The 23,826-nt window shown below is 51.0% G+C and overlaps 1 protein-coding gene across 6 annotated transcripts in view; it reads right to left on the reverse strand.

Moving 5' to 3' along the window:
- The window catches only part of DLGAP4 (DLG associated protein 4), a 193,415-nt gene extending 174,203 nt beyond the window's left edge, over positions 1 to 19,212 (reverse strand). For all 6 annotated transcript variants that reach the window (XM_072735980.1, XM_072735978.1, XM_072735979.1 and 3 more), the window contains exon 1: positions 19,048 to 19,212. The gene's annotated coding sequence lies outside the window, so the exon portion shown is untranslated. The remainder of the gene's footprint in view (positions 1 to 19,047) is intronic.
- Positions 19,213 to 23,826: the final 4,614 nt, after the last annotated feature.

Here is a 23,826-nt window from a genome sequence, read left to right on the forward strand (position 1 = left end):
AACAAATGAAAACTGTAGACCAGTGTCTCTCCTAAATACAGATGTCAAAATCCTAAGCAGAATTTTAACAGATCTAATTCAACAATATATTAAAAGGCCAACAGGGCTCATCCTAGGAGTGTAGGGTTAGTTGACATTTGAAAATCAATCAATGTAATTAACTATGTTAATGGCTAAAAGAGAAAAATGAAGTGATCATCTCAAAAGACACAGAAAAAGCATCTGACAAAACCCAACATCCATTCTCAATTTTAAAATTCTCTGCAAGCTCAAAGTAGAAAGGAACCTCCTCAACTTGAGAAGGGCATCTGCAAAATCCTCATAGCTAGCAGCACACTTGATGGTGAAAGACGGAAAGCTTCCCCTCTAAGATCAGGAACAAGGGAAAAGGAACCACTTCTATTCAATATTCCATTGGAGGGCCATTAGGCAAAAAAATGAAACAAAAAGCATCCAGATAGAAAGAAAAAAAATAAAACTATCTTTATATGCAGATGATATGCTCACCTATATAGCAAACGCAAAAGAATCCACACATTCACAAAGCTATTATAATAAGTAGGTTTTCCAAGGTGCAGGATTTAAGATTGATACACAAAAATCAAATTGTATTTCTTTTTTTTTTTAAAGATATTATTTATTTATTCATGAGAGAGACACAGAGAGAGAGAGAGAGAGGCAGAGACATAGGCAGAGGAAGAACCAGGTTCCATGCAGGGAGCCCGATGTGGGACTCGATCCCCGGCCTCCAGGATCATGCCCTGGGCCGAAGGCAGGCGCTAAACCGCTGAGCCACCCAGGGATCCCCTCAAATTGTATTTCTATATACTAGCTACAAGCAAACAACTTGAAATTTAAAAATATCTTTTATAATAGCATCAAAATATGAAATATCTAGTAATAAATAGAACTAAAGATGTGAAAGACTTTGATATGGAAAACCATTGCTGAGATACTAAGTTAAAAAAAAACTTATCTAAATAAGTTAAGATACCTTGTTCATGGGCTAGAAGACTCAATATTGTTAAGACGTTTATTCTCTCCAAATTGATCTATATATTCAAATCAATCTCAATCAAAACCTTAATGGGCATTTTTATAGAAACCGATAAGCTAATTCTCAAATTCATGTGGAAATATTAAGGACCTACAATAACCAAAATAACTTTACAAAAGAGGAGCGAAATTAGAAGGCTGATTTCAAAACACTATGATGCTAGTATAAAGACAGATAACTTAATGGAATACATGAGAGAGTCTAGAAATAGACCCACAAACATACATGAACAACTGATTTTTTTTTTAGTAAAGTAATCTCTACACCCAACATGGGGTTCAATCTTATGACCCTGAGATCAAGAGTTGCATGCTCTACCGATTGAGCCAGCCAGGCACCCCCAGACAACTAATTTTTGATGAAGGAGCTCAGACAATGCAGTAGAACAAGGAGAATTTTTTCAGCAAATGGTGCTAGAATGAATGGATGTTTATAAGCAAAAAGTGAAATTTAATCCATACCTCACACTATATAAAAACTAACTCAAAATGGATCATAGTTCAAAATATGAAACCTAAAATTTTCTTTCAAGAAAACATAGGGTTTTCTCTATGATATTGGGTTTGGTAAAGATTTTTAGATATAACCACACCAAACACAATCCATAAAGACTTGTACTTCATCAAAAATGCCTGTGTTTTGGGATGCCTGGGTGGCTCCGCGGTTGAGCATTTGCCTTCGGCTCAGGGCGTGATCCTGGGATCCTGGGATCGAGTCCCACATTGGGCTCCCTGTGAGGAGCCTGCTTCTCCCTCTGCCTATGTGCCTGCCTCTCTCTCTCTCATAAATAAATAAAATATTTTTTAAAAATGCCTGTGCTTTGAAAGACACTCTTTTAAAAAAGATTTTATTTATTTATTCATGAACGACACAGAGAAACAGACAAAGGGAGAAGCAGGCTCCCTAAGAGCAGCCTGATGCAGAACTCCATCCTAGGACCCTGGGATCACACCCTGAGCCAAAGGCACACACTCAACCACTGAGCCACCCAGGCGCCCCTGAAAGACACTCTCAAAAAATGAAAAGGTAAGCCATAGACTGGAAGAAAATGTTTGCAAAAACATATATCCTTTATAGGACTTGTAGCCAGAATACAAAAAGAGCCCTCAAAACCCAATAATAAGAAAACAACCCAATTTAAAAGTGGGCCAAAGATCTGAAGAGACACTTCAGCAAAGAAGATATACAGATGGCAAGTAACCACATGAAAAGACACTCAACACCACTGGTCATTAAGGAATTGCAAATTATCACCAGAAGGAAATATCCCAGCTATTAGTATGCTTGAAATTAGTAAGATTGATTATGCCAAGTGTTGGTGAGGGTGTAGAGGAACTGGAACTTTCATACACTGCTAATAGGAATTTAAAATGGTACACCCACTTTGGAAAAAAAACACTAGCAGTTTCTTAAAAAGTTAAACATACACCTGCCATATTGCCCAGTCATAACTCTTCTAGGTATTTACCCAAGACAAAATGAAAGCATATGTTCATATAAAGACTTATAAAAACATATTTATAGAAGTTTTATTTGTAATAGTCCCAAACTGGAAACAAACTCAATGTCTATCAATAAGTAAATGGATAAGTAAACTGTGGCATATCCACCCAATGGAATACTACTCAGCAATTAAAAAAAGAAAGAAAAAAAAAGAATGAAGTATGGATATGTGTTACAACATGGACATATCTCCAAACCATTATGTTGAGTGAAAGAAGCCAAACGAAAAGAGTATGTGTGATTCCATTTATATAGAATTCTAGGAAACACAAAAGAATGTTTGCCTGGGGGGAGGGGCAAGAGTAGAGAGTAGGAGAGGCAGGGTGGGAAAGGAAGCAAGAGGTAGGATTACTAAGGGCCACAAGGAAACTTTGGGGAGTGATGGATATGTTCATTATCTTGATTGAGGTGGTGGTTTCGCAAGTGTGTATATATTTGTCAAAACCTACCAGTTTGAACACTTTAGATACATGTGATTTATTGTATGCCAATTATACTTCAATAAAAGTTGTTTTTAGAAAAGGAAAATAAATCACAGTTACACTTGGGGGGGGGGAGAGATTAAACTAGAACACCTTGAATGGGTTTTTTTCAATTTAGAGGTTCTAAAACTCTTTGAGTTTTGAAATGTTAAGTTTCATCTGTTCAAAGATCCATAATCATTTATTTCTATAATGTAAACACACCTCATTCTGTCATTTAGAGATAACTGTACTGAGACTCTGAGATGCACTAGTACCAAGTCAGATGCTATAATTCTAAATCATTTCTCCTAAATGTAACACCAGTAATCTAAAATCCCACAATTCCATCACTTCATCAATCTCCTTTCTTTCTTCACCAAACAATGGCTCCTATTCCATCATCAGAATATAAATCTCCTCCTGCTTTAGGGAGCCACTAAACATGATATTTAGGAAAAGTTTAAAGTAATATGAAGATGTGCTTCCACCATGAGAATGAGCAGGGAGGGATAGAACACGAGTGAAACACAAAAGTATTCTGGAGTATCACCCCTGCCAAGAAAAAGAAAAATATCCCCAGAGAGAACAACCAAGAGGATGTGTCTCTAACACTACAGTGGACACCTCTAGTGATTTTCGGTTTTGTCTTTTTCCTTTTTAACATTTTTACATTTTAATTGTATTTATTTTTAAATTAATGGACTTTATTTTTCAGAGTTATTTTAGTTTACAGAAAACTTGAGCAGAAAGTTCAAGTTCATACAGGATTCCCATATATCCCTCTCCTTAACTGCCAGTCCTCTGCTGTGGACATCTCACATTAGCGCGGTACATTTATTACAACTGATGAAACAATATTAATATATTATTATTAACTCAAGGCCATAATTTACGTTAAGATTCACTCTGTATTATAAAGATCTATGGGTTTTAGACAAATGTATAATGTCATGTATCCACCATTTCAGTATCATACAGAAGAGTTTCTCTGCCCTAAAATCCTCATGGTCCACCTATTTATCCCTCCCTCCCTTCCCCCAAATTCCTGGCAACCACTGATCTTTTTACTGTCTCTACAGTTTTACCTTTTTCAGAATGTCATATAGCCAGAATCAGACAGTATGTAATCTTTTCAGACGGGCTTCTTTTGCTTAGTAATTGCACTTAAAGCTCCTCCTTGTCTTTTTGTGGCTTGATAGCTCATTTCTTTTAATCACTGAATAATATTCCATTAAATGGATGTACCACAATTTACTTATGCATTCACTTATTGAAGGACATCTTGGTTGTTCCCATTATTTATTTTTAAATATTTACTGATTTATCTTTGTTTTTTAATTTTTAAAAAAAACGTGTAAATGTTGGCAACAACCTAAATGCCCACCACTTGGGAGCTGGTTCAAGGTGGTCCGACTTCATAGCAGAGTTCCCTATAGCTATTAAAAATTATCTAATTATCTTTTAGCCAGCGTGTTGGTGGGGATGTGGAGCAACTGGAACTCTCAGACTCTGCTGGTGGAAAATCGGTTCAGCCACTTTGGAAGACTGGCAGTATCTACTAAAGCTGAACATTTCCATCTTCTATGACCCAGAAACCACTCCTGGCTATATACCCAACAGAATTATAAGTTCTCCCAAAATATATGTATAAAAAAATCCAAAGCCGCACATTCCATATAGTCAAAAACTATAAATAATCTAAATGTCTATCAACAATAGGATGGACAAAGTATGAAATATTCACTCAGTGGAACACGAGGCAAGGATATAAAAGAATGAACTACCAACCCACAGGGCATGGAAGAGTCTCCCAGGCAAAATGATGAGCAAAAGAAGCCAGATACAAAAGGGACATCCTGCATGATCCCCTTTATATGAAGGTCTAGAACAGTCAAAACTAAGCTATGGTTCTGGAAGTCAGAATTATGGTAAACATTAGGGGAGAGGGACGGGGAATTAATTGGAAAAAGCACGACAGCCTTCTAGGGGAGCTGGAAATATCCTATATCTTGATCTGAGTGGTGGTTACTAGTTGGTTATAGACATATATCATATATATGATATACATGTCATATGACATATGTAACGTAATATAGATGACACATATACACATGAGTTAACCTATACTATACACATAAGATTAGTGCACTCTACAACGCATGTTACACCTCAAAACAAACATTTTAAATATAATAATACTCTGTAGCCACTGACTCAAAAAGATGGCTAGCATCAAAGGGAAAAGTAGCTACAGACAAACAGGACTAATATGACCCTATTTATGCAAATCATCTACACACACGCACTTCACCTACAGATGACTTCAACATTATATGAGCTACCATTAATGAGCAATTTCAGTATGCAAAGTGCTGTCCTAAGAATTTCATTACATAATTTCATCCTTACAATGGTTCTTAAGGCAGGAACTATTACTGGCTCCACTTTACAGTCAAGAAGACTGAGGCACAGGCATTAGGCATTTTGCTTGAAGTCAACCAGCTAAGTGGTAGAGTTGGATTTGAACATGAGTCTAACAGCACCAGAGTCCATGCTCTTATGGAAATCCCCACGCCCTGCATGGTCTGGTCCCTGCCACCCCCTCGTGCTTCACCTTGTCCTCTGTTGCTCCAGCACTTCCCCATCTTCCTTTCCCTTTGATGAAAACACCACTGCCTTCACACCACAGGGTTTGCACATCTGCCATTCCCTCTGGCAGGCATGATCTTCCTCAGCTCTTCTTTGCTGGGGGGACTTCCTCACATCTTGGGCCTCAGCCCAAGCATCACCTCCTCCAGGAAGCCCTCCCAAAAACCCAGCTGGGCTGAAATCTCATAGTTCCAATGACCCCCCTCTGTGGACCTCATCCTTTTTTTACCTGCTTTTTTGAGCTCCCTAAGAGTGAGGAAACATCCCTTTCACTCAGAGCCATGCCCCCCTGATCACTACAGGGCCTGGCATGGAGTGAGCACTTAAATATCTGATGAATGAATGAATGAATGAATGAATGAACAAACGAATGAATCCATCTGCCAGGGAAGATCAACTTGGAGAGATTATCTGGAAAGCTGACATCAAAATGTTAATGATGGTCACCACAAGGAGGTGGATTCCAGGGAATTTTATACTCATTTTTGTACTTTGAGGTTTATCTGGCTGGACAGTGTTCTTCTGGGTAGGTATCATTTTCCAGCCCCTAGGCACTTCCCCTCTCTAGGACACCCCTGCTGCCACCCTATCCTCCCACCCCCACCCCTGCACACACTTTCCCAGCTCTGCCTGCAGCCCCAAGTGGGTGGTGTATTAATAAACGGAGGGAGAAGGTCACCCAGCTTGCAAGCACTGAGCTGTCCTTGACTCGGGTGCAGATGAAATGCGCCGAGACGGGGGGAGCTGCCTCACCAAGTGCTGAGCACGTGTGAGCTATTTCTGATTCCCACCCAGCCGGGCACAGCGCATCTGCCGTGGGAACCAGAGCCAGCCTGGTGGGCAGCGGGGGGAACCACTGACCAGCCGCCCTGCCCTGCTCACACCGGATCCGCCACTGCCCTGCTGAAAACTGTCCCATAGCTTTCTAGGGCTTGGGCCAGGGGGAAAAGGGGGTGAGACCCTCAGACTGGCTGTTGAGGCTCAGCAAGACCGAGCTCCTGCCTGCCTTCCTGCTCTCCAGTGCAGTCAGATTCTCGCTCGTCTCCTGGCCTTGCACGTGCTGTTCCCTCTGCCAGGAACACCTGCCCTGTCTTCAGCTGTTGGCTTGCTCCCTTGGAACCTGGAGGTCTCAGCTGGGACCAGCGGTCCTCCAGGGAACCCTCCCCGACCACTGCCGCAACTCTAGTGTCCCCTGTCCAAGGGCTTCCTGTTGCCGCAACAGGTATCCAGCCAAACTCAGGATGTTGTCTTAGTGGCCTGTGATCCGCCTCTAGACTGGGATGTGGCCACTCTGAGGGCCTCATCCATCACCTCTACGTCCTGGCATCCAGCAAGGGCCTGTCCCCACAATGGACACAAATCCACGTTGCCTACTGACTACACAAGAAGGCTCTCTGCTTGCTGGGAGAGACGGTGAGGATGGAGAGGCTCAGGAAGTGGGAGGCAGGGGAGCAGGAGGGGGAGCAAATGACTGAGTCTTGTTGGATCTTGGAGGCCAAGGGTCAGAGAGACGTGGCTCTGGGGGACAGGGAGGTGGAGAGGAAGACCCATCCACAGCTGGTAGAGAAGAGTCCTGGTCTGGACAGCCTGAGGCCCCAGAGCTCCAAGCAGCCCAGCGTCCAGGTAACAGGTGTGGCTGCTCCTAGGCCCTGCCTTTCACAGTCCCAACGAGCACAGTGGATGTGGAATCTGCACAGAATGGAGCATTTTGTCTAAATATATTTGCTCCCCGGTGAAAGACTCACAATCGGGGAGTAGGGGGCATGGTGGGCCCCCTGGCGCTGAAAGAATCTTTATAAGACACTTGCCCATAGGCCCACAGCCACCTGCCTCTGGGTAGGGGTAAGGGGTGGGCCTGGGAGGAGCCTCTCCAAGCAGGATTCCCATTGCCTGACCTCCCACCTAAAAGCTGCTGCTTTAAATATGGGCCAAGCACAAATCAGGACAGCAGAGGAGGGAGGGGACACAGAGGCAGAGGCCTGGGGGAGGGGGACACAGAAGTGAGCCTGGGAGAGTGTAATCCAGAGGTAGGTCTGGGGGAGGGGGACACAGAAGTGAACCTAGGGTAGGGGGCACAGAAGTGAGCCTGGGGGAGGGGGCCTTGGTCCCTGGCAGTCCAGAGTCCAGGCTCTCCCTACTACCTTGTTGCAACAAAGGCACAGAGAGGGTCACACAGGGGTCTGGGGGCAGTGAGGGGAGGAGGATCCAGGGCTTCTGCCTCCTAGGCACCCTGAGAGTTCCTGGAATTTTCTTCAGCTTCCTGAGGTTCTCCTAAGGACTGTTCAGAGTGGGACAGCAGAAAGAGCACAATATTCTGAGTCCATGCCTCTGATTAAGTCCTATCTCCACCATGGAGGCCCTCGGGCAAGTCATCTCTGGGGCTCAACTTCCCTATCTGTAAAATGTAGACCAGCATACTTCCCTCTGTGTGCTGGTCTCACTGGGAGGCCCAGGCTGACCAATGAGCTGATCTGGACTGGTGTGGGGAGGGAGTGCCAGCGTGTGCAGTGTGTGTGTGCACATGGCTGGGGAGAAGGTCATAAGAGAGCATAACAACATGAGCTGCTTTTTCTTGAGCACCTATTACGTGCTGGGCCCTGTCCTAGAGACTTTAACACACAGAACTCACTTCACTCTGATACCAAGCCTCCAGATAGGCAATGCCACCATTATTCCACGAGGAACAGATGGAGACACTGAGGCTCAAAAAGATTTCTGTGATTTGCTGAAGGTCACACAGCTGGTAAGCTGAGCCAGGACCCAACTCAGGCCACATCCTTGGAGTTGGCTCACTTCCTCCTGTGGGTGGACAAGCCTGCTGATGGCCACTCCAGGGTGGTGGCCCTATAGCTCCAAAAGCCTTCTTAGAATCATCAGGGCTGAGGCAGTTGCCACCTTTCCATTCAATTTTGTTCTTTCAATTAAAATAAAACCAGAAAAAAAAAGAAACCTGCTCATTAAAACAGCTGGACATAAATACTTGCTATTAACACCTCAGTTTTAAATGGTCACTAAGGTCCTCCCAGAGTCTCCCTCCCCACCCCATTCACACTTACACTGGGTATGACATAGTGGTTAAGAGCGTAGGCCATGAGGATGGCCGGTCTGGTTCAGATCCCTGCTCTGCCAGCTGCCTGCTGGACCTTAGGAGTGTTCCTCTCCCTCTCTGTGACTTATTTCCCCATATGTAGGGGACAGTGACTTCTCCCACCCAGACTCCCTGGGTGTATTAGAGAGACAATTCGAGGTCTGGCCCAGGCCTTACTTAAAACAGTCGGCATCACTCCTGTCCAACATATGGATGATGAGTCTATACCAGATTCCCTCAAAGTGGCTCCTGCACGTATGTGTGAAAGAGAGAGAAGTAGGAAGGGTTTACGATCGTCTTAAGCCACTAACTTTTGGGGTAATTTGTTACGCAGCGAGAGAGAACTAATGCAGATGGTAGGCCCTGGGATGGTGTGAAAGTGAGGCAAGATGGGTCAGAAGTGGCTTCCAGTGGGTGTGGTTTAGCCTGCTTCCGGGCTGGGCATGTGGGGACTCCGCTCTAGTGGCCCCCGGTCTGTCCAGCGATGTCTCCTTCCCAATCTCAGCCTTCTCTGTGTGGCGGCTTCTTGTGAGTGTTTACAGACATGAGAACAGATCTGAAACAGCTCAGCTAACCCACGGAGCCTACTGTGTGCCAGCACAGAGCCAAGGCTGCCACATCGGATTTCACTAACTTCGCACAACAGCCTCTGCAGCTGAATATTATCATCCCCACTGCCTAGAATAATGTCTGGCACATAGTAGATCCTTATAATAGTTAGTGTGGACTAGACTGCACTGACGGTAGACCCCAACATTTCAGGGCTTAAGGAACAAGAAATGTATTCCTTTTGAGCAGTCATGCTTCTCCCAATGTTGGCAAAAAAAAAAAAAAAAATGCTTCTCCCTGGTAGGTCCATAAGCTAAAACAAGGCAACCGATCAGCCAACTTCCCGCTTGCCCAGCCCCAGGCACCCCCACATCACCCCAGAGGGGCTCATGCTGCCACTGCTCCTACTCTTAGTCTGCGGCAAGAGGAAAGTGGGCTGCACTCTTGTCTGAGGCATTTGCCACGTGACCCGACCCCTGTAGGGGAGAAGGAGCTGGAGGGGGCATGGGCTGTACTCTGGCCACAGTGCTTGGCTGATGCTCATGAGCCGTGCACCCACTGTGTGCCGGGCCCCAGGCTGGGCACTGCTGGGGGCACGAGGCGCCAAGAGGCATCCTGCCTGGAGGGGTACGGGAGGCAGACACGTTGGACCTCACAGTGCACAGGCCTCTGGAATCCAGATGGGAGTGACTCAGGTGGATGAGAGAGAAAGTCTCCTGGAATGGCAAGGCCTAAACTGAGTGGTAAATAACACAGAGGAGTTACTGAGCAAGGACTCTGGGGAAGGGGATTCTGGGCAGAGGGAACAGCGAATGCAAAGGCTGGGGGCCAGAGGACACGGGCATGTTCTGTGAATCCCAATTCATTCAGCTGAGTTTTAAGTGAGAGCACACTGGGGGCGGAGGGGACCCCAGGAGTGCCCAGAGGCAGGTGACAGAGGCCTTGGCTGCTCAGGACTCTGTACCATGATGAGGTATAAGGGGCTGGGTATGGTTTCTGAATCAATCGGTTTGTTTGCCTGTAGACAGTATATGGGCAGGAGACCTGGGAGAGGGCTGTGACAGTCATCTTGGCCACAGGCCATGAAGGCTAGAACCAAAAAATGCTTGAGAAGGGGACATGAGACAGTGAAGGAGCCCAACTTCTGCTCTATAGCTGAACCCATGGACCCACCCCAAGGGCTCCAGGTGTGAGGCTGCCTCCCCGTCGGCCTCCAGAAAAGGCCGTGTCATTTATCAAACCCAGCCTGGCAAGTGGTTCCCGGAAGTCTCGGGGCTGCTGGCCACAGGGTCCCTTGCCCACTGCTGCCCACTGCCTGTACCCCTGCCCCGTCCAGCATCAGGAGAGGGTGGTGACACATGGGGTCAGCAGAGGTCAGCTGGCTCTGGCCTCAGTGGACAGGCAGATGGCCAACACTCCATGCCAGTGCTGGGAAGGCCTGGGGTGGGGCCGGCCAGGAGAGCACTGTGGGTCTGCCCTGCTCCAGAACCTTCTGTGGCTCCTCAGTTTCTTCCGGTGGGAAGCCTCCATGCAGGGTGGTGGTGCTGAGAGGAGAGGCCTCACTCCCTGCTAACTCGCTGTGGGACCCCAGGCAAATTGCTCAGAAGGTCCCAAGTGGGACTCAGTGAGAGTCAAGGGTTCTGCTAACTACAATCAGGACAGACACTCCAGGAAGCTTGGGGATCTAGCTCACCTCTGGCCGAGGTTCCAGCCCCACCTGGGCAGGCTGCCTCACCTGTCTGAGCCTCAGCTTTGTCCTGTGTCAACAGTCCACCCGTATCCCCTGAGACCTCGGTTTCACCTCCCACAGGGCCCCATGCAATCCAGGCTTCTGAGCCTTCCACTGCCCCTGCTGCCCAGCTCAGGGCCTGTCTTCACTTAGCTCCTTCTCGCTCTCAGGGATCAGGTCCAGGGTGGCCTCCTTGGGGCGGCCCTCCCTGCCCTGCCACACTAGGTCTCCTTGTACTTCTCTGGTCACAGCGCCCATCACTGACATGACTTGACATTCATCTGAAAGGTCGGCCTCCCGAGGGGATTGTGGGCTCCACTGGGCAGGGGCCAGGCGCTCCGTTCACTGATACAGGCCCGACACCTGCTGTGGGCACAGAGCAGCCACCTCACGTGCATTTGCTGAATGAATACGGAGGCGAATGGGAGGAAAGGAAGGAAGTCTAGAGGGATGGGAATATCTGTCTCCTGGTGTCAAGAGGATCTGACAATACACAAAAGGCCTGGCTTGAGTGAAGGCAACGTCACTCACACGCACGCATGCACACTCCCACACACGTCTCTCACACACTCCCCATACACACGTACCACATAAAACATACACATACTCCACAAACACACACAACCCCCACACATGCATGAGGGGAAGTGAAGTGGCTGGGGGGTGGCCCTACCTCCCTGTCCACACCCACACTCCCCCCAGAGTCCTCTGCTGAACCAGATACACGAGGGTCAGATCCACAGACGGGCAGAGGTGGGCCTGGCCCAGCGGGTAGCCAAGACCCCCAAGCTGCCCAGAGCCAACCTGCTCTGTCCCCACCCGCACTGTCCCTGGAAGGCCTCGCATATGCCCACTCCTCCAGGAATCTCTCACACCCCAAAGGTGGCAGGTTCCCCCAGAGGAAAGGTGCGAGATGCCGACACTTCCTCGCCTGTCATCACACCTTGACTTCAAGGGTGGGAGCTGGAGGTCGACGAGAAAGCTCAGAGTTCCCAGCAGTGCCAGGTGGGCACCCAGAGATGAGCTGGGGCAGCCTCCACCTCCATCTCACCCCACTCCTAGAGCGCTGGTGCAGAAACAGAGACAGAGAAGGCAACAGGGGGCTCACAGTAACCCAGCTGGCCTCCTGCCTGGGGTCTGCCTTCTGGCCTGGATGCCTGAGTCACACAGACCTGGTGTAAATCCTGGCTCTACCATCCACCTGCCAGGTGGTCTCAGTTTCCTCAGATGTAAGATGGAGAGGATCACACACCTGGCTCCCTCCACTGTAGGGGGCACACGCGGAGAACACAGGTGGTGGGGGGCCCTGCTCCCTCAGCAGCTCCTCCCGAGTTACAGGGAACCCCTCAGAGCCATCACTGCAAGCTGCCCAGTCAGCCTCAGAATCCCAAAGCCCAGCCTTCACCGTGCACACTGCCCAGAAAAGGCAGGCAAACATGCCACGGTCACACAGCAAGGCCCCGGTGCACTGAGACTTGAACCGGGGCCCTCTGCAGCTGAGCCTCCCACCCTACAAGTGGATCTGTCAGAGCCGAGGAGGTGCCAGGGCTTGGCGGCAGGCAGCCGGGGGAGGGAGGGAGGCAGGCAGGCAGCTGGGGGTGGTGGGAAGAGCCTTTTTTCCCCTGTCTTTAGCAAACCCGGATCCCCGTTTCCAAGCTGCGCTCCAGAGCCCTTGGTTGCTGCGTCACTGCGCGCAGTCAGCCCGCAGTGGGTGGAAGGAAAGGCTCCCTCCCTCTGGCTTGGGCTTGGGGGACAGTGAGAGGTGGGAAGCCAGGCAGGGGGTCAGGGGTCAGGATACTGAAGGCTCCCTGACATGTTCCAGGGGAAATCTCAGCTCGGTTCTCTCAGAAAGCTGAGCTAGGCGAGCCACGGAGACCTGACCCCCAGCACTTCCACAAATAGATGGAGACCGTGAGGCCCAGAGAGGCACTAGGCCTCCACTGGGGACACACAGCAGCAAACCAGCTCACCAGCCATTCCAAACCCCCATCTCCCAGTAGCTGCAAAGCAAAAGCTTTCTGGACCCACCCCTGTCACCGCAGGCTCATCTGTCACTGCAGAAAGAAAAATATATGAACCCAGAGGCCTAGTTTTCACTCCCCAGCCCTGTCTCTAGGGGCACAGAGACTCCCTCCTGTGCAATCACAAACACTTCATCAGGGTGTGGTTCCGAGCCCCTGCAGTGGGGCCCAGCACAGTGTGAAGGTACACAGCAGGTGCTCAATAAGTGGTCCTATATTCCATTTATATGCCAGGATGCCTGCCCCATTTCTGCACTATCAAAGGCAGAACCTGCCCACATCACGTGCTTTCTAAAGATGACCGCCTCATGGACCAAATGTGGCTTCAGCCATTTCTGAAGGAGACTCTACGAGACGACAGATCACCCATACAGGCCTTCTTACGCCGAAGGAAGAGATACAAATGCTTTGTTTGCTTTGCTGCCTTCTTGGAAACGTCTGTATCCCCCTGCCAGGCCCCAGGGGCTGCTGTACATGAGGGATCTGCCCCTTCATCGAGGGATCCCTGGACTCCAGCCTCTTGTTCTTCCTCTGATGTGCTGCACCCTGGTCCCTCCTCAGCACCTATGCCCCCTCCCATTGCCCCTGGAGCCTGACAGATGGGCCATCTCCCAGAATGGTGTCAGTGAAGAGCAAAGGGGTGGGGAAGGGCCATGGCTCTCCTCTTGTTAACAGCCATGAGACCCAGCAGGCCTCTGGTGGGGCCCAGGAGTCACTGCTGACATCCAAAGACGCTCCTGAGCCTGCTCTCAGCTCAGGCCAAGCTCTGCCTCCAGAGAGTGGCCAGGTTCCCACAAGCCAGGGACCAGGTCTGCCACATTCAATTCCCATGGCCCAATGCCCACCTCTGCACACACACACACACACACACACACACACACACACACACATCACTGCTGGTGAACACATCTCCAGTATGTGGGTGAAGACCAGATTCTATACTCTAACTGGCTTGGATTCAAATCCTGGCACGGCCACTTGGTCATCTCTGGGGCCTGGTGGGGCAACTACAGCTCTCTGTGCCTATCTTCTCATCTGTAAAATGGGGATGATGATAGGGTGTGATGGTACTAAAGGAGGGGCTGAATTTGGGTGCTTAGAGCTTGTGCTCACTAAACAGAGGGCCCGACACCACACTTGGCTCCTGGGAGTCGGTCACCAGTGCTTTGTACAGTGAGTGGGTGTTAGCCACCGACACCGTTGCCATGATCAGGATCATCACGAACAGCAGCAGGGATCCCCAAGCCTGGTTTTGCAACCAGCCTTGGTGAAGGGTGTAGCAAAATTCTCCAAACAAAATTTGCTTCCATTCATTTTGGGTTTTTGAAAAGGCCACGTCAGACAGCTTGGCGGGGAGGAGGCGGCATTGCGAAACCCAGCACAGAGGGATCCAGAGCCCCACTCCTCGGCTCAGGAAATGATGTGCCATCAGCTAGCAACAGGCTCCTGTATGCTGGCACCCCCCAGGGCTCCTGGGCTGTGGGCTTGCCTCCAGCCACCCTCTGAGTGACCTTGGAAAGCCACCCAACCTCCCAGAGCCTCAGTTTCCTCATCTGTTAAATGGAGACGATATCCCTTTTCATTCCTATCTCTGCGAGTGGTGGGAAGATGCGGACATATATGTCTCTTGCAAATTGAGTGCTGTAAGTGCTCTGAAGGCCTCCGTCCTGCCCGGGGGCAGACACTGTGGGCGGGATGTCCCCCCACTATGGGCCACAACAAAAGAAAAACAGGTCAAGTGAGTCTCAGAGGGCCCCCCACAAGAGTCTGATGAAGTCAAGGGTGGGCTTGTCTTCGGTCCGACACACAGGAAGCCTCTCACCAGTGACGGCCTTTCCCAAAAAGGGTGCAGTGAGAGTTTGCATGACGGGTTGCCCCTCCCAACAGAGCCAATCCCTGCATTCCCTTAGCTGACAGGATTGACTGTTACAAGAAACTGTTGAGCCTCCTCAGCCCCCTGTTGGCCCTGGCTCCACGGGCTAACACACACTGCCCTCCAAAGGGCTAACACGCATTGCCTTCCAAAGCCACTAGAGCACACCAAGCCCCATCCCAGCTCTCCACATGGCCCAAAGAAGAGGTAGGGCCTTGAGAAGCCCTTCCTGGGCTGTCAAGATCACAGAGTCCACACCGGGAGGTGGAAGTTCTCTGAGGTCACAAGGTCCAAGCTTGCACTCTACCAAGGGAGCCGGAGAGGGGACATGTCGCATCCAAGGGCACACAGCAAGGCAGCAACAGGGCTCCAGGCACTGACCAGACACTCATCATGCTGGCACGTCACCCACCTCCAGGACCACCTGCTGTGACTGCCCCCCATCCCCTGGCCCACCTGGCACGTGGCTGCCTCCCAGCCTTGTTAATATAGTTCTCTCAGCCGACAGTGCCCTTCCCGCCATTCTCCATCTACCCAAATCCTTCTAATCCTCCAAAATCCACTCCAGATCTAGTGCATGTCCTCAGGAAGCACCTCCCACAGGCCCCAACTCATGGCCCCTTCCCAGCACTGGACAGCACCAGCCTCCACCACCAGGAGAGGCCTGACAGGATGATTACAGTTCACAGAGCAGGGACCCGTGGGATTGACTCTGTCTCCGTGCGTGTGGGGCCACTGAGCAGGTCTCAGGAAGTCCTGGTGGCCTGAAGACAGAATGGAGCATTAGGAAATGGTGGACAAGCTAGTGGACAGACTGGTGACCTACTCAATGAAAGTAAGCAGGTGATGATGTGTGTAATGAACTGGCAGAAATAAATGCCAGACCAGATCCCCCCAAAGACACAGGCTCCTGCCCAAGCATGTTCCTCACTCTCTGGTAGAGTCTCTGGGGTCCCAGAGACAACAATGGGATTTTAGAGGCCATAGGCCTATAACCCTACAGAGCCTGGCCAAATGCTTTTGAGTTTGCAGGCCCAGCTGGAGGCAGGAACTCATATGAATGGTCGTGTTGACAACCGGGGCTGGCCAAGGCTCTCACCACATCCTACTACCCAGCCCTTGAACTTAGAGTGGCCCAAACAACGCATGTCCATCCATTTATTCAGCCAAAGAAATGGACAGAGGGCCCAGGATGAGCCAAGACCTGTTCTCAGCACCAGTGGGATGGCATGAGGAGGCAGGCGTGGCCCTGCTACCCTCCGCACTGGCTATACGGAGAGACGTCTGATAATAAGGAACAGTGATGGGGATAGGGAAGACAGAAGCCCGCGGGGGCTGGGACCATGGTGACAGGGAGACAATCTGGCCAGGGTGTCAGGGAAGGTTTTCTTCTGTAGCGATACCTAAGTTGAGATCTGGATGATGAGTAGTAATTAAGTAGGCAAATTATGTGTGTGTGTGTGTGGGGGGGATGTTCAGGCAGAGGAACCAGCGTGTGCAAAGACCCTGGGGCTAGAGGCAACGTGTCCTGTTCCAGGAAATGAAAGCAGGCCAGGGGGACTGGAGCCAAGGAGGGAGGGGAGGGACTGCAAGATGTGGCTAGAGAGGTAGCTAGTCTGGGGAGGAGGCTAGGCTTCATTCTGGGAGCAGTGAGCACTTATTGAGTAGCCACAGTGTGCTTTTTGAAAAAAACTCCACATTCAAGATTTTATTAATTTGCATTTCAGAATGTTTAAGTGGAAGTGTTTAAATGCACTGTAGTCAGATAATGCTACTTTTTAACGCTTTTTGGAATGAGTGGATCTATCAATTAATCACAGATATATGGGAAAATAGAGACCAATTGCTCCTGTCCCGCAGAGCACCCAGGAGAATTCCACAGAGCCTCCCCATCATGTAGAAACACTAGCATTTAAGAAGCCGGTGGCCCATCAACTGCACGAGAACTTAACGAGATGCCAGTGGGTGCCCCTGGTACGTCCAATTCATCACCGAGTCTTACAAAAGCTCCAAAGTACACAATCTATCCTTAGTTCCCAGTGCTGTTCAGCCTCTTTTCAAAAACAGCAATTCAGCTGCCAGGCAGCCTTGCACCCAGGGCACACCCTCAAACCTGCGGCTGCATCTCAAGGCTGCTACCAGCCGGATGCTGCCCTGGGTCCCACAAACCTCAGCCATTAAGCCTGCTCTACCCCATACTTTCTCTCCAGTCCGGACCTTGCACTCCACCCCCAGCACCTGGGACAGAGACTGCCTACCTACCTACCCCCTGCCCCCCAGAGGGTGGGGACCACACCAGCTCATCACGTATCCCTAGCGCCCCGCACAGGCCCAGTCCAGTCTCTGATGGTTGAAGGAAGGAAGGGTGCCGTGGACCTCACACACAAGCACACTCCCAGAAGTTGAGCCGCTGTCTCTGGGCTCCAGGAAGACCCAGGAGTCCTGGCGCACCCCCGCCACAGCACAGGCACACGCACACAAGCCTGTCCCACGTGCACAGCCAATGTGTCCAGGAGCTGCTGGGAACACACTCCGCATCTGCCGCTGCCTGGCCTCTGACAGCCCAGCTGGCTCGGCTCGGCTCCGGGGCCTGGCGGTAGCTCCCAACACTCCAGCCACCAATGGGTCACCCAGCTCTGCGGCCCCACCCAGCCCTGCTGCCCATGGGACTCTGGCTCAGGCCCCTCAGGCCACCATGGGACCAGACAGCCCACAGTTCCCTCAGTGGGACAGAAACTGGGTTCCTCCAACAGCCACTCTCTGAGATGATCCCATACAACCTCGTTCCACCACCTTGAGTCTGGAAGAAAACACAGCCCCCTCCCACAAGTGACGGCACAGAGGCAGAGGCAGCCAGGATCCCGGGGAGCTAGGCTGAGAGTGGAGGTGCAATGAGAGTAGAGGTAGACCAGTCCAGCTTCCTGGGGCTGCGGACTGCAGCCCCCTCCCCCTCTGTCATTTCCACTTGCAGGCAGGTGGGGGTGCAGGAGCCCTCCCCCCCCACTAGCACTGCCCTCCAAGCTTGAGGCTTCCATCCCCAGGCATCCCATCCACCCCCTTGTTGCCACCCCCATAACTGGCCCTTCCCAACCCATAACCCCTTTCCCCATCTCATTTCCCCCCACAACATCAACAGTCTCTGGCTGCCCGCCCCTCTGCAACACAGGCAGCTCTGAGGAAGGGAGAGGGAGAGGGACGAAAGCATAGGGGAGCGGAAGGATGGAGGGGGGTCGGAGCCGGTAGGTTAGGTCGAAAGAGGCAAGGGGCCGTCATCACATGTACAGGTAGCACATGTCCCCTCCCACCAGGCCCCGCACATCTGGACCCAGCTGGCCTCTCCGGCCAGCAGGTCCACCTGCCACGGGCTCTGAACGCGTACCCCTTTCGCCGCGGGGCGCCGCACGTGGGGGCCTCCCGTGGCCATGTGAGCGCCCCCCCAGCCCAGGTGCCAGGGTCAGCCCGGCCCCTCCCGGGTACGCCAGCAGGGAGGGGGCGCCCTGCAGCGCTGGGGGGGTGGGGTTGCCCCCGCCCCCTCCCCAGATGCCAGGTCCGGGAGAAGAGCTCGGAAGGGGGGAGCTGGTTGGCAGGCTCCGGGGCCACCGAGGCGGGATGGAGGCAGCCGGGCTGAATGGAGCAATGTCCGGCCGCCGGCAGAGCTCTCCCTCTCCCCGCTCCACGACCGGTGGGCAGGGGAGCGGTCTTCCTGACCCCTGGCGGCCCTGCGGAGTGGGGGTCGGCCCGAGGAGGGGCTCCCCAGCCTTGGCAGCCCGCTGGCATGGGAGAGTCCGCGGGAAAGAGGTGGAATGGGGGCCCGGCCCAGGACAGGGGGCTCCGGGCCCCGGGCACGCCGCCCTCCCCCGGCCTGGGGGTCCGGGAAGACCTGGATGGGGGATCGCGCCCAGCGAAGGGGGCTTGCCAGCCGCAGAGCCGCCCCCTCGGATCGGGGGCTCCGAAGACAGAACGGGCAGGGGGAGGGGGCTTTCTGCGCCAGCGCCGCCCCTCGGTTTCGGGAGGTCTGTCCGGGAGGAGGCTCGCAGCGGGGGTCTCGCCGAGGGACGGGGCGCACCGCCCGGAAAGGGGGTCGGGCCGCCGCGCGCCACCCCCGCGCCCTCACCTGCGCCCGGCGCCTCGGCCGCCTCCGGCCCGCTCGGCCGCTGCGCTGCGCCGCTGCCGCTGCTGGTCCGCTCGCAGCTCCGCCGCCTAGGCCCGGGCCCCGGCCCCGGCCCCGGCCCCGGCCCCGGCCCGCGGGCGCCCCATGCCTCTCCTCCGGCCGGCGCGGCGCCCCAGATGCGGCTGCGGGAGGAGGAGCCGCGCGGCCCCGGCTCCCCGAGAGCGGCGGGGAGGGGGCGGGGGGCGGGGAGAGGCGCGCGGGGGAGGGGGCCGCGCGGCTGCGCCCAAAACCAGGCGCGGATCCGGCCCCCGGCCCGGGGCTGGGCGGGGGGGGGCGCGCCGTTGCCAGCGCCCACCCCCACCCACGCCCCCGCAGCCCGGAGGGGGGAGGGTCTCCGCGGCCAGCGACGCGCGGTCGCGAGCCGGAAGGGCGCTTAGAGATCCGCGGTCGGCCGCCCAGAGAGCGCAGGCTACCGGCACAAGGTCACACAGCGTGGGCTGCAGCAGCGCGGGAACCGGGAGCCCCAGCCTACGGAGCTGGGCTGCGGGAACCCAGCTTGGTGAGCGCCGGCTGATGGAAGAGGGTAACTGAAGCCCACACCGGACGAGACGGGTCCGGGTCCGCACCGTGGAAGTCAGGAGGCTCCTGGGATTCGAACTTGGGGCTCCTGCGCTGGGAACGTGTGCCCTGTCCTGGTGACCCATTTCCTGCAGGTGCCTCCTCGCCTACGGGAGCACGGGGGTTAAAACAATCCCAGGATGGACCTGCACTGGGTACTCCTCCTACTTCTGGGCTCTGCGATCATAGATGAGAGATTGCCTCTTCTGAGTCCCGGTTTCTCCACCTGTAAAATGGGGACGACACTAGTGTTGTACCCACAATCTGGGTTGAGGAACCAAAGAGATAATAGATGTAAGCTTCTTGACAGTGCCTGACATTCAGTAGGTGTCAAATGAATGCTCTCACCGTCCCTGGCTCCCACATCTCCCAAGAATGCTAGTTGAATGCAAATCGAGTTAAAACAGTGTTAAAGGGTGGTGTTCAAAGCGGAGCATAGCCCATTTTTCCAGCTTCACCCACCATCTGCTGACCCTGCCCACATCTCCAACCCAGAAACAGGGGTTCCAGCACTTCCCTGCCTTTCCCTGTGCCAGCAATGCCTTCCCACCATCTCCACCCAACAAATTCCTATTCATCCATCAAAGCCCAGAGCAAACAGTTGTATGCTCCAGCTGCTCACACTCCCTACCAGTCCATCCATGCCTCCCTTCACCATTCCTAGTGTCTGATATAGGTTTGTCCCTGTTTTGGTGGGCCTTGACAACCGCAGTGAGAATGTCACTCAGAAGAGATGACACCATGAGAACTAATTCTGCCCAAGAGAGCTCCCTGGAGGAGGTGTGGCTGCAGCAGAGCCTAGAAGGAGAAGTGAGTTTAGAGCTCTGGGAGGAGGAAGCACAGACAGAATGTGGCCAGCAAAGAGGTGACTGTATGTCTGGGCAGGGTGTCATAGGGAAGAGAACTGCCTGGAACAGGTGGAAGGAAATTATTGTCTAAGCCGGGAGCCAGTAAGAGTCAGGAGCCCGGCAGCAACCTGCCAATATGTGGTCAGGTCAAAGATGAGTGGGCTTGGCCCTCAAGAACACCTCACACATGGTTCCCAGGAGACTTGTACAAGGATGTTAAAGCAGTATCATTTGTGATAGTGGAAAGCTGGACACTACCTGACTGTCCATCACCCAGAGACTGGATAAATCATGATGAATTCAGACAATGGAAAATTCTCCACGCCATGATCTTCAAAATAGGTGAATGTGAGCCACATACATCTATGAAGATAAATCTCAAAAACACACTGTTGATTCATCTTGTGAAAAATAGGAGTTGTACATTTATGATTTGTGTACTCTTTGTATGAATTTTATACTTCAATATAATTTTTTAAAAATAAAAAAATATATGGGGTACCTGGGTGGTTCAGCTGGTTAAGCGTCTGACTCTAGATCTGGGCTCAGGTCATGATCTCAGGGTCATGAGATCGAGCCCCGCTTCAGGCTCTGTGCTCAGCACAGAGTCTACTTAGGATTCTCTCTCCCTCTACCCCTCTCCCCACTTGCACACACACACACACACTCTCTCTTTCTCTCTCTCCCTTCTCTCTTTCTCAAATAAAAAAAAAATAAAATCTAAAAAAAAAATACATTGTTGGATGAAAAAAGCAAGTTGCAGATGGAAAACACAGTTTGATGCCAGATATATAAAGTTTGAAAACATGCAACACAACACTGTATATTGTTTAGGGACACATATATATGTAATGCAAGTGTAAAAACACATACAGGAGTTATAAGTAGCAATTTCAAAATGGTAGTGACCCTGAGGAAGAGAGGGAAGGGAATGTAACAGGGGCTTCAAGTACACTTGAAATGGTTTTTCTTGAAAAAAAAAAAAAAAACAAAGAAGATTAATTTGAGAGAGAGAGCGCATGCATGTGCACAGCAGGGAGAGGCAGGAGAGGAAGACAGACTCAGGCTGAGCACACAGACCCAGAGATCAGGACCTTAGCCAAAACCCAGGAGTCTGGTGCTTAATGGACTGTACCATCCAGGTGCCCCTTGAAACGATTTATTTCTTAAGTTGGGTGATGGTACCTGAGTATTTGTTATACTGTTCTCTAGACTTTTTTGTGAACATGAAACATTCATAATGTATTAATACTTTTTAAAAAAGATTTATTTATTCATGAGAGACAGAGAGAGAGAGAGGCAGAGACACAGGCAGAGGGAGAAGCAGGCTTCATGTAGGGAGCCCCATGTGGGACTTGATCCCAGGACTCCAGGATCACGCCCGGGGTCAAAGGCAGGCACTAAACGGCTGAGCCACCCAGGGATCCCCAATACTTTTTTTTTTTTTTTTAAAGAAAGTCAGGTAGTGCCTGGGAAAGCGATTGGGAGCCATTGCTGGTTCTTGAGTGTGGTTGTGATATGGGGAGTGGACTGGAAGTGGCAAAACTAGAGAAGGAAGGTCAGGGGAGGCTTGTGTAACAGTCTAGGAGAGAACTGTAAAGGCCTGAACCGAGACTGGAACAGAGTTATGGGGAGGCAGAGAAGGATGGGAAAGATTTAGAGGGTAAACACTGGTGTGCTTAGGCAAGGTCACAAACTTAAAAGTCCTTAGGGCCTGGGCAGGCCATTTAAGCAGGGTATGAGCATGAAGTCATGGGGTAGGTAGGTGCCACCCCAGTGCCAGCTGATTGTTGCCATGTGGCAAAGAGGCCAAGCTGGGCCACATTGTCTCTTTTTCTCTCTCTCTTTTTTAAGAGAAATCAGCAACTCATGTTTTTTTAATGCAAAATCTCCTGAATATAAATTATGGCAACTGAACTGAAAAGAGAATTAACTCTGTAGGGGCCAAGCCATTCTGGTTTGCAGTCCCCTTGATGAGGAAAAGACCCAAGGAGATAAAATGAAGGGACCACGAGACGAAGTTTTCCTGCCTGTGAGGCTAAAGAAGCTCACAGCCCATGCAGAAGTCAGGGAGGGCTTCCTGGAAGAACTGACAGTGGGCAGTGAAGCAGAAGGTATTTCAGGATGAGAGAACAGCAAATATAAACACAGGAGCTGAACTGAGTGAGTCCAAAAGAAAAACTAGCAAAAAACACCAACAGGGTGTCTCACAGAAGGGGAACAGATGGCCAGTAAACACACAAGGAGGTACATGACCTCATTAGTCATCCTGGAAATGTAAATCAAGACTATGATGAGATGTTACTTCATACCCATTTGACCGGCAAAAACAAAAAAGTCTCACAATACTAAGTGTCAGGGAAGAAGTAGATCAATGTAGCTCTTCTATTGGCTGAGGGGAGGGTGTGATGATATATCACTGTAACCCAGCAACTCCACCCCTGGATACTTGGGCCCAGAAATACCCGTGCATATGTGTGCTCAGCCAGTGCTTGTCAAACTTTAATGTGCATGGAAATCATCCAAGGATCTTGTAAAAAGGCAGATTTTCATTCAGTGAATCTAGGGCAGGGCCTGAGATTCTCCATTTCTAACATGTTTCCCAGTGATGCCAAGGCTGTTGATCCCCAGACCACATTTGGTGGAGCATGAGGAGAAAGGCACAAGAATATCCATAGCAGCACTGTTTGTAATAGCAGAAATCCTGACAACAATCTGATCATCAGTTGACAAGAGAATGAACAAATAAATGAATTATGGTATAGTCATACACAGCCCTCAAAATGAATGAATCTCAGCTACACCCAACAACATAGGTGAATTCTCATCAACATAGCATTTAGTGGGGCACCTGGGTGGCTCAGCGGCTGAGCATCTTCCTTTGGCTCAGGGAGTGATCCCAGGGCCTGGGGATCCAGTCCCACATCGGGCAACCTGCAGGAAGCCTGCTTCTCCCTCTGCCTATGTTTCGGCCTCTCTGTGTGTGTGTGTCTCCCTCATGAATAAATAAATAAAACCTTTAAAAACACACACATACACACATGGCATTTAGTTAAAAAAAAAAACTATGTACTGTTTTTATTTTAAAATTAGTAAATAAGTAAAAATACATTGTTTAAGCATTCATACATGTAATAAAATGAAAATAAAGAAACTAGGGAAGTATAATTCAAAATTCAGAATAGTAATACCCTCAGGCAGAGAGCCGGGGCTTTAGGAAGGACTCTAGAAGAGGACAGAATGACTTAAACCAAGTAGAGTATATTTGGCAGCAGGTACCCTCCAGCCCTGGGTAAGGACTGGCTCTGGTAACAAC

Source organism: Vulpes vulpes, chromosome 14, assembly GCF_048418805.1.
Source record: "Vulpes vulpes isolate BD-2025 chromosome 14, VulVul3, whole genome shotgun sequence".
Taxonomy (NCBI): domain Eukaryota; kingdom Metazoa; phylum Chordata; class Mammalia; order Carnivora; family Canidae; genus Vulpes; species Vulpes vulpes.